Here is a 12,307-nt window from a genome sequence, read left to right on the forward strand (position 1 = left end):
TGAATGGGTAAATGGTACTGAGGTTGGGTAAAAGGAATGTGATGAAAAAATATAACTAGGTAGACTAAGAAATAAATATTGTCTACTTTTCATAAGGTCTTCCCATAATTTCACCTAGTAATTTCAAGGTAAATAATAAGTGAGTCATTATAATGATAGCCTTGTTTATTACTAGACACTAAGCTTTAATTTGAGATAAGTCTCATGATAAAAAAAATTGGTAATATGACGGTGATGATGTTAGTATTGAGATATGGTTTAGTAAATTGGACATAAATTAAGTAAGGAATTAAGGTGTTACTTTGCTATAAATGTGATTGGTACATGTCTGGTATTATGAATCTTATATGATAATAATGAATTGTAGCTTAGTTATTACACTAACAAAAGTATTAAGAGGTATAACAAAGATTTTATGTAGCCAAAAAAAATTCTAAATAAGTTAATGACTTTTCACGTGCATCTCGATATTATATTTGAGTTGTCAATGTTGAGTAGACTGATGTAAACATTATTATTTACCCTTCAGAGTTTGCAACATGGATCATATATAGCCAATAATAATCCTCTTAAATAAAAAATTTCAAGTTCCTATAGTTAGCTAGGTATTAAATTAGAAGGATGGTATTAGAGGGACAAGAAAGAGAAGTAGACAACTAATGTTAAATCTCTTATTCTAGATAAACTAAGGTTAAGTTAAGATAAACAACAAGAATCAAATTCGGAAATAAGTATGAAATCTGGAAAATTTCCAGATTACAAAAGTGAGTTTATGTCATTTTCAAATGGCCATAATTTAAACTTAGGAGGAATTTGGGTTAATTTTTTATATGTATGGGAATCTCATTGGAAGATATTTGCAAAGAAGCAAATTTTGCGAATTCCGGAGGTCGTATGAGGGAGATATGACTTTTGAAAGTTAGGCTGTTGAGCAAGAAAAGTTCAAGTTATCAAGTTTTCTAATGTCTTTCATAAACATTTTTACTTTGTTTCAAAGAGTTAAAGTTCAAGTCAAGAAATATTAAAGAGTTGGGCTAATTTCTTAAAAGGTATAAGGGAACTAAGTGTTTCCTAAGAGTTCAAGTTTCAAGTAAGCAATGAGTATCAAACTGAGTTCACTTCTCAAGAGTTATAAGGGAATTAAGTAGTCGCTAAGGATTGAAACATGTTTTCAAACATTTGAGATGGAAAATAAGCTAGACTTCCACAGAGCCTATGGCTAGCTTTAATATATAACAAGGGAAACTATGATTTCCTAGATAGCTATTTAAAAATCTAATTTTTGAGTAATAATCTGTATGTTTTTAAACATAAGAGCAAGTTTATTTTTGGGAGTAGTATTGAACCCCAATATTGGGGAGAATTTATATAATTAATATCCACCATAAACCATGTTAGCCACCATGTTCAGAAAAGGGTCATACTTTTTAAATGATTCCTTTTCACAGTTTAGTAGGGAATCCATTAGGCAGTTCAGGTCTTATACATTTGATCGGTTATAGAATGCGCTTGCAGCATGCCCTAGACCCTTATATCATAAATGTAGCTCTTATGTGATGGTTGTCGGTGTCACGACCTGGCTGTAGACCCCAGACGTTACCGGCGTTGTTGACCTCTCAGAGGTCACCGATAAGCCTACATACTTCATCACTAGTTCATCTATGTTAAATTTAGCGGAAAATTTGAGCTTTTTTTACTTAACATTCATATAAGACATTCTACTTAAACTCATAAACATTCACAATCAACCATGTTATATTAACATCATCAAATGAAAGAAATAGTCAATACAACATTAAGTGTATACTTGTCAAAATTGCACCAATACAATGTCTTAAATAAAATGAGAAAATAACAATAGTGGAAAATACTCCACTAACTGAAACCTATATCTAAGCTAGATTATAATGAGAAAGCGTCCTCGAAATCATGTGGACCTACCATGTCCGGATGATATTCCATGTCTAGATAGTTGCAGTGTCATCTCCTAAGCTCTAGCTTCCGCCTGCACCTGCACCTAAAAGTATAGAGTCGTATGAAATTAGTACACACTTGTACTATGGGTATATGCAAGCACACACCAAGGACATTCATGATTAAGAAGATCTCTTTCTTATCGATATGAAATATGGAAATTCAAGTTAGTGGACTTGCCAGTTTCGGATTAGGAATGTCATGCCATGAGAGTAACATGCATCATCATAGCTATAATTTTGAAAATAGCACATACCCTATTACACATATACTATTACATAGTTCATATCATAATTTCATATTCCACAAGACCTTGGAATCACGGACTTGACATTAGGACTTCCAAAAATGATTGCTCAAATTATGGGACCTTAACTAGGGAAACTTAATTTACAAACACAGAGTCTGTTTCATTCATTCCTATGTACTTCATTTTCATTATCTCATATAGTAGTGCAACTACCAATCATACCTAAGATGTAGTTTAATACTCTCATAGGGTTTGTTGTGCAATGACCAAGAATAAGCTAGTGTTATTACTTAAGTCAAGCTCTCTTCTTTATTATCCTATCCTAACACCTTCAGTATCGTTCATTCCATTATGTGCATTCGTTGAGGCTGGCCTCATTCTTTCGATGGGAATTTTAACCTTAACCCACATAGATTATGTGAGCATCATAAAATCCAGTGTGTAACCCCCCCCCCCCCCATCGAAAAGAGGTGGAACCACCGGCAAAAGTGAACCAAAACATGCTACCGTATATAGGAAATTGAACCTTGCTTGATCACTTTATTGACAATATATGTTCAAAGACTAGGACATACAAGGAGACCTATACCGACATTGCGGACAATCTCATCTCATGAGGGCTATGTGAAACTCCGCCTTTCCCGGAAGAAGGCATCACCGCTCATAGCTAGCCTATGGTTGTTCAATATAAAGTTCTATTACATTAAATTCATACATCATGGAAGCTGGCTTCTAGAATGACGACATCATAGCATATTAGATGATTTCTCATCTCATCATTATTATTAAGTATTCATTTTCCTCAATACTTTCATTAGAGTGTTCATAGAGACTTAGCTCTTCATTAGCTTTACACTCTAAGAAGTAAGTACGTTTTGGTAACATTTACTTAGGCTCATTTGAGATTGCTCTCATCTTTCACATTAGCTTCTTATCATATTGTCACCTCATTCATTAATTTTAACACATTTGCTTTTAATAATTACTCACCCATTCACGTGAATGTTCATTTCATCACTGTTCAATGCACTTGACCAATAATTATGTTTCACACTCTTACATAACCCCTTTAAGGTTACATCATTTTAACCATATACATCTTAGTCTGAATTACTTCCAAACGTATGCTAGACTTATGAGTGCATAAATAAAAGCCATTAGGCTTCATTCATAGTTTATTTAAGTGATTCATGTTTACCCAATATTATGTGGTACAAGACTTATGAATCTTGTAGATATGCAAAGGTATTGATTTCGATCTTTAGAGGAAGCATTTACTAAATATTTTTTACGTATGACTTATGTGTCAATACGGAATTGGGCAATGGAACCCGATTTCGAATCCCTTGAACAACATTTAATCTTATTTTATACATGATGATTGCATTTTTCAGATTTGGGAGACCCTAGTTCGATTCCCATCAACACCATAATATTTCTTTCTTCTTCTCCTCTCTTTTTTATTTTTAAGGAATGGAGTTTGCGGGTTCAATCCCCCTCAAGCTCATTATTTTTAAAAAAAATTATCTCTCAACTTTCCCACCTATCCAAGAGATTGTGGGTTCAATCCCCACTCCCCATACTTATGTTCTCCTTTATTTCTCTCTTAGCTCTCTCATCCATTAAAGAGGTTATGGGTTCAATCCCTACTCTCCACATTTTATTTTCTCCTTTATTTTTCTACTAAGTCTCTCATCCATTCAAGAGGTTGTGGGTTCAATCCCCACACTCCACATTTTATTTTTCTCCATTTTTTTAACCTAAATTTCTCATCCATTCAAGAGGTTGTGGGTTCAATCCCCACTCTCCACATTTTATTTTCTCCTTTATTTTTGTCCTAACTCTCTTATCCATTCAAGAAGTTTTGGGTTCAATCCCATCTCTCAAGATTTTACTTTCTCCTGTATTTTTTTTCTAACTCTCTTATCCATTTAAGAGGTTGTGTGTTCAATCCCCATTCAACACATCTATTTTCCCTTTCATTTTTCTCATAAAAATTGTATGTAATTTTTTTTGGTAAAATCATTGTTTCAATCCCCAATGACCTCAAATTTAATTTTAATTTAAAAACATAGCTAATTTTTCTCATCCTTTACCGAGACTCCAATCCATTTTCCTATCTATCTTTTGTTTTTTTGTAGATTTCCTGTCATGGTATATTGGGTTCAATCTTTAGTGATCTCTCTTATTTTATATTCAATTTTCAATTAATTTCGTACCACTTTGTTTTTCTGAACCCAATCTACCAAATGAACTCATTTGGTGAATCTTTAAGTGTAATCTTTTTATGATTATATTCTGCAAAGAGTTACCATTAAATCCACCAACCTTACACCACTCTTACACTTCATGATTTAGACAAAAATTCGCACATAATATTCAACAATAAAAAATATCATTTTTGAGGCTTAAAACCGAAAATCATGTTACAGCACACACATACATTTTTCACGAAACTTCGGCATACATACTTCTTCGTTCATATAATTCCAAACATATAATCATGAACACATTATTACAAAAATCACACTTCATACCTAATCTACCATCAAACTTACCAACCTAAGATCAGTGATTGGAGCTAGTGACAGGGAGCATGTAATTGGTTATCATTACCCAAGATTATGTGGTACAAGACTTATGCATCTTGTAAATATGCCAAAGTATTAATTTCGATCTTTGGTGGCATCATTTATTAAATATTTGTTTACGTATGACTTATGTGTCAACACGGAATTGGGAAAGGGAACCCGATTTCGAATCCCTTGAACAACACTTAATCTTATTTTAAACTTGATGATTGCATTTTTAAGATTTGGGAGACCCTAGTTCGATTCCCATCAACACCATAGTATTTCTTTGCTGTCATCCTCTTCTTTTTAGTTTTAAGGCAAGGAGGTTGTGGGTTCAATCTCCCACAAGTTCATTATTTTTCTTTTAATTTATCTTTTAACTTTTTAACCTATCTATGAGGTTATGGGTTCAATCACCACTCTCCATATTTTTTTTCTTCTTAAATTTTCTCTTAACTCCTTTATCCATTCAAGAGGTTGTGGGTTCAATCCCTACTCTCCACATTTTATTTTCTCCTTTATTTTTATCCTAACTTTCTCATCCATTCAAGAGGTGGTGGGTTCAATGCCCACTCTCCACATTATATTTTCTCCTTTATTTTTCTCCTAACTCTCTCATTCATTCAATAGGTTGTGGGTTCAATCCCTACTCTCCACATTTTATATTCTTGTTTAGTTTTCTCTTAACTCTCTCATCCATTCAAGAGGTTGTGGGTCCAATCCCCACTCTCCACATTTTATTTTCTCTTATATTTTTCTCATAACTCTCTCATACGTTAAAAAGGTTGTGGGTTCAACCCACTCACCACATCAATTTTTTTCTTTCATTTTTCTCATGAAAGTTTAACGTAATTTTCATTTGGTGTGGTCATGGTTTTAATCCCCAATAAACTCACATTTAATTTTTTTTAATAGCATAGCTAATTTTCCTCATCCTTGACCGAGACTCCAAATTTTCAGCAAGCTTGAAATTTTGTCTCTCTTCATCCATTTTCCTCTCAATTTTTGGTTGATTTTCTTTTGTAGCTTTCATGTAATGATATCTTGGGATCAATCCTTTGTGATCTCACTTATTTTAAATTCATTTTCATTGTATTTTGTACCACTTTGTTTTTCCGAACCCATCCTATGAAATGCTTGAAATTTGTTCACTATTTTAAGCTTCTTTTTATGATCATTCATATGTTAATTCTTAAGGCATTTCGTGGATAATTTGGTGCATCGTTAAGTGTAATATTTTTATGATTATGTTCAGCAAATAATTAACATTAAATCCAGCAACATTACACCACCAATACACCTCATGATTCACACAAACATTCACACATAATATTCAACCATAAAAACATATCATTTTTAAGGCATAAAACTGAAAATCATGTCACGGCATATGAATACTTTTTTCATGAAAATTTGGAAGACATAATTCATCGTTCATACAATTCCGAACACATAATTATGAATATATTATAATGGAAATCACACTACATACCTAATGTGCAAGAAAACATACAAACCTAAGATCAGTGATACGAGCTAGTGATAGGGAACATATAATGGGGAGCAATCCTAGTTTCAGAAAAAATTATCTAACTCTTAAGGGTCTCTTGGGAAAAAGACCAAGAGTAAGAAAACTCATACCTGATTTTCACTTTGTTAGACATTTGAAATTGCTTCCCAAAACATCACCAAATTCATGTCCAATCCCGAAACTCACACCTTACCCGGCTAGCGTATTACGTTTTGCTTAACGTTTTTGGATTGCTTTCTTATTTGTTTTTTGCGTACAATTTCTTCAAATGTGAAGAACTTTTGTTTTCTGATTTTTTCACACGTTTGGCAGCAAGAAAGAAAATGTGAAATGAGATATAGATAGATGTGAAGGAGAGAGAGATAAATTTGAAAGAGGTGAGTGGCTTAGGATTAGGTGAAGTAGTTCAAACTTAGTCAACTTGGACTCGTTCAAACTTTGAAAATATATTTTAATTAGTTTAGTAAAATGACCATAATTCCGTTTCAAAGTCAGATTATAAACCTCAATTCACTCCACTTAAAATGTTTCTTTCATCGAGGTTCGAACCCGTATGTCCCTATCGCGAAAACAGGTTCCTCCGGGGCGACCCGACCCAAACCGCCACATTAATTAATTAATTAATTAAAATAATATGATTTTCATTTTTATTAAATCAGCATTTAAATATTAATTAATTAAATTACTTCACCAATATAAAAAATCAAGTTAAATCATTGCTCCCACCTAGGTTTGAACCCGGGTGGAGCAAGATTTTGCTCAATGGGAAATTTCGTCCCTTTCTACCCAAAATTCCACTCCACCTTATTAATTAAATAATTAATTACATATTTAGGGTATTTAAGATACTACCCTTAGCCTGAAAAAAAGACCATTTAACCCTAGACCCTCCAAAACTAAGATTTCTCCTCATTAAGTCTAGTAAAGACTCATGCAAATAAATCATTATATTCGGGAGCCCTACATGGATGGAACCAACCTAACCTATCTCAAGTAACTCCCCAACATAGTTGGCTTTGCTGTTGCAAGGGTTCACAAGTCTGGTTCTACACGTATCAATCCGTGTGAACCTGGTCTAATCTAGACATTCTAGATATATTAGACATTACTTAGCATAGTCATTTTTAAGGTTGTTACAGTCGGTTTGTGAATCTCCCTCAGGTAAATTGTATTTTTAAACCCAACAGTATTGTATTTTCATAATACATCAGTATAGTATTTTATATGTATCTCAGATTTTATTGTGTATTTGTATATTTATACTGAGAGGTTTAGCATGTTTTCAGTCAACATTTATTTGTATTGCATATATGTTAACTATGTATACTAAATAAGATTTGGTATATCATGAGTTGAATAAATCCAAGATAAGTATTCATTCTTACTCCCTTTCACACCTATGTCTTGTTTAGATTTCCAACCGCAAACTCGTACATTCAATGTATTGATGTCAATAGGCCTGTATTAGTTTATGATACAAACGCAAGGAACAACAATCATCACACGGTGTTTTGTTGATCCAGATTGAGATCCAAAGTCAGTGGTGATCCTCCTTATATTCCGGAGGACATCCATTTCTTTTTTGTTTAGTAGTTTTTTTTAGGATGTTGTGGGGCTGTCCCAACATTCCTATTCATTAAGTTTAAAGGCTTTGTACATAATAGTATTTAAGTTTAGAATTTATGGTTGCATGTTGAGACTTGAATTCCGTCATGGCTAGATATTATCAGAAGTACTTTCTATTAAATTTCTCTTATTTGTTGATTAAGTTGAGTTTAGTCTTCGCCCGAGTTAAGTAAGCCTGGACAATGGTCCACTTAATTTCCATCAATGGCCTTTGAGTGCCAGTTCGGCCTAAGGTGTAGGCTACAATAGATAATTAGATTAAGCGACTTTGTAGGTCTATGCGTGTAACAACTACAGAAAGACTTCTATTTAGAAGCGGGAGGAGGTTAAGATAAGCATTTGAAAAAGAAAACTAATAAGGGATATTAGTTACTACACATGGAGAATTCAGTATCCATGCGATTAGAGTTTCCTAAATATTTTAGTAAAGTGAATACATACTCGTTTAGAGATGCCAAAATAGGTTCATTGACTTAAAGTTTCAGTTTTACACCTAAAGGAGAGATGATAAGATAAGGAATCAAGTCAAGTGTTCTGAATTAGAAAGTGATATGATCCATTATAATTAAAGTGATATATCAAGCCGTTTGTACACTAGTGTATTCCTCATTTTTTTGTCGTTATGACACCTTGTTAATGTCTTGCATATCAACATTATGTCCATGAAATAGAATTTTACACTTTATAGAGATTCACATCTATGTAAAATTTTAATAGTAACAGATTGAGACTTTACCCATTTGATCTAAACCTTACTCTATAAAATTATGAATACCAGTCTCATAATATAAATCTATTTATATAAGCACTCATTACTCAACATATGTTTAGTATCACAAATTCATGATTTACCTTCAACGGATAACGAAACAATGTTATGTCATGCATATTGTTACATCAAATTTCTTAAATGAATTATGCTTATGATATTTCACCCTAACCTCTTTCAATTACCGTTTTTCAATTGTGATACTGATAGAGATGATGAGTTGTATTCCTAAAGAGCATGGTGGCCAGTGTTGGGATCTAGAAATACATCACTTGTATCAATTAATGCATTGTAGTCCTATTAGTATTTCATGACAAAGATATATATGTTTCATTTAAAATAGCTCCATATAGAGTATGATTCGTGTTCAAATATGTATCATTCAGGAACTTGTCAACTAAATCAAATTGTTAAAATTTATGAGTGCTCTATGTTCTTATGTATTACAAGAATCGTACCCATAATTTTACGTAATAAACTTCGTTTCATTTTTGTTTTATGCCTCCTATAATGAGTAAACTTTTTAGGCACTTTTTCTTTTTTAAGCTACTCATTACACGCCAGCTACAGTGGTATGAGGTACTTCACATAGTTTTAGAGATTGTACCAATTCTAGAGATAGGGAGCTTGAGGTAGTGGTCATGTCGTCTTTCATACTAGTGTGAGTGCAGACATTTCTATGTTATACCGGGTATATCCGAGATAAAGGTTTCAGATGTAGTGATCGCAAGTAACGTCCTAGTATGTCATCATTTTGTTATTTTATTATTTGAATTTAGGGTTGACATATTCTTATATGTCTACTTATTTCTCTACAAGTATTGATCATGTGTATGAGTCCATTATTATACCTATTAGTATCTCTATCCCGGTAGGTGATTCATAATGGTTGATCCATTGTACTGGTGGGATGTAGTGATATTTTCTAATAGTGAAACTCGTTCAAACCTATTTTTACTTGATACACTTAATTTTAATATGATATTGGGTATGGCTTGGATATATCCTTAACATGCAATCTTAGATTATTACGCTCAGTATACCTCAATTAGTGTGGAAGGGTACTCTTAGTTCATACTTGAAGGGAGTGATATCTTCTCTTGATACTTTTCATATGATGAAGAAAGAATGCTTATATAATTTGGCCCATATTCATGATCAAACGAAGTATCTATCTCTTTTAAAGACCACGGGAGTGGTGAGAGAGTTCATAGATGTGTTTTCTATCGACTTGGTAGGCGTTAATCCACACATCGACATTAATTTTCTTATTGAGTTTGTGCTGGTAACTAAGCCTGTTTCCATTAATTCTTATTGGATGGCTTCGAAAGTGTTGAACGGATTGAAAGAAAGATAGGAAGACTTGTTGTAGAAAGTATTTATTTTACCTAGTGTTTTACCATGCGGTGGAATGGTCTTATTTGTGAAAAAGAAAAATGGTACTATAATGGTATATATATACTACAGGTAGTTGAACAAGACTACAACATAAATAAATATCCTCTTCCTCACAATGATGATTTTTTTATTAGCTTAAGGGTTCGTCAGTTTTCTCCAAGATTGACTTGAGGTAGGGTTACCATCGTCTGAGTGTCACATTTGGAGAGCATACCCCAGACGCATCTGGGAGGACAAAGAGAAGCCCTTAACATTCGTCATGACATGTCATCACTAAAAATTGCAAAAATTAAATACTTTAAATACTATGTGAAGTATACTTAGACTTCATATATAACAATCATGAAAGCATATGTACGATATAGACTTAGCCAATAATTTTTTTAAAGGCTCAAGTTGAAAAATTAAGCAAAGAATAATGAGTTGAGTTCATTTCTCAAAAGTTATAAGGGAACTAAGTATTATATAAGTGTTTCAAACGTTTTCACATTTTCAGGAACAAAGGAAGCTGAGAATTCAAATAAAGCCTTTGGTTAGTTTTAGTAAAGAGGAAACTATGATTTCCAATAGTGTTTTTCAAGTTAAGTTTAAGTAATTACCTCAAACTAGAAAAAAAGTTGTTTTAAAACCATATGACCTAAGTATTTTTTGGAGTTGTATTGAGTCAAGTCATTCATGAGTTGAGCAGAGCCAATATAAGTGTTCCTTATAACACTTTTTCAAGCGTAAGTTGTTTTAACATTTCAACTTGCATACTCGTACATTCAATGTATTATGTGCGTTTGTCTGCATCTTATTATTGCGTTTGTCTGCATCTTATTATGATACAGATGCAGGTAAACAGGATCATCACACATCCAGGTCCTCTTTGATCCAAACGAGCACTAAGAATATGGTCTTATATTTACTTGTAAATTAGAGTAAGGGTTAGGGTGGATTTTCAAAAGACGGGCTAATGGGTATTAAATTGCGTGATTTTCCACGATAGATATTGATGTTTGTTGTTCACGTGAAAAAAAAATTACATGGCATGTTTGGTGGCATTAGTTAAAGTTAGGAGTATTTGTGAGGCAACAAAAAAAAGTGGGGTATTTTATTGAGAAATGAACGAATCATCACGGTAACTGCTGTTCCTACGTCTTTAGAAGCAATGGAAATGCTCTCCAATGGAGAAAAAAAATGACGTGATTAGAATAAGTGATTGTTCACCAAATTTCGATTATTTTGAACTTTTGGCTCAAGTTGTGATCTTGCATAAAATCTCACTATGTAATTACTTATTCTATTATTTCACTAATTACATCTATTGTGAGAAAATTCAGTTACATTTATTAAAACACTATGAAAATGGATTAACTAATTTGCTATTAATATATAATTATATTGTTTAGAGATAAAGAAGTTTGTACAATTCTCTTTAATTATGAGTAGCAATGAATATTTTGTTGATTAGTGACATTAGTTATTTGTTTTTGATGTCTATTTTATTTAGTAATTGATAAGCTATTACTTTGTAACACACCTTTTATAATGAATATGCTTGAAATTAACTATTCATATAGTATTCAATAAAATTTAATTCTAATTGTGAACTTCATGAAATAATTTTGCAGTTGTATGCGATGAATTCAATGAACTTGTAGCAAAAAGGGATTTGAAAGAATAAGCATGTTTTTTTAGACAACGATCACTAAACGAGAAAATTGTGAAACACTTGTGGCAATTTGTATTGAGGAGAAAAATAGATAGAGAGAGCGAAAAAGAATCAGAAGATGGAGAAAAGATGATTGATAAAAATCTTGATACAAATAATATTGGTGGAGATGATGAAAAATTATTTCAACAAATAAATGGTGCGCCTAATATTGAGTAACATCGAAATAATACTCATGAAGTTCAGGGAAATATCGTATCGAATGGAAAATACAAGCGGAGGAGGTTATTTTCTTCAACTTCATAAATATTATTTCTATACTCCTCAATATTAGGTAAACCATTTGATTTTTTAATAATTCTTCATTATCTCCACCCATATTGTTTGTATCAATATCATTATCAATCATGTTATCTCCATCTTGTTATCCTTTTTTCGCTCTCTCTTTCTTTTTGTTTTCTTCTCAATACAAATTTTCATAAGTATTTCACAATTTTCTAATTTAGTGCCTTTGAAGGAAAAACGATGCTCC

At 32.5% G+C, this 12,307-nt stretch overlaps 1 long non-coding RNA gene across 1 annotated transcript; it reads right to left on the bottom strand.

Moving 5' to 3' along the window:
* Positions 1-1,737: 1,737 nt before the first annotated feature.
* LOC138339093 (uncharacterized) lies at positions 1,738-6,638 on the bottom strand. The gene is made up of 2 exons (XR_011212141.1): positions 6,439-6,638; positions 1,738-2,017 (listed from the first exon to the last, which is right to left on the bottom strand). It is a non-coding gene; the product is annotated as an uncharacterized lncRNA (long non-coding RNA).
* Between the last annotated feature and the right edge of the window lie 5,669 nt (positions 6,639-12,307).

Source organism: Solanum lycopersicum, chromosome 10 (assembly GCF_036512215.1).
Source record: "Solanum lycopersicum chromosome 10, SLM_r2.1".
Lineage (NCBI taxonomy): Eukaryota > Viridiplantae > Streptophyta > Magnoliopsida > Solanales > Solanaceae > Solanum > Solanum lycopersicum.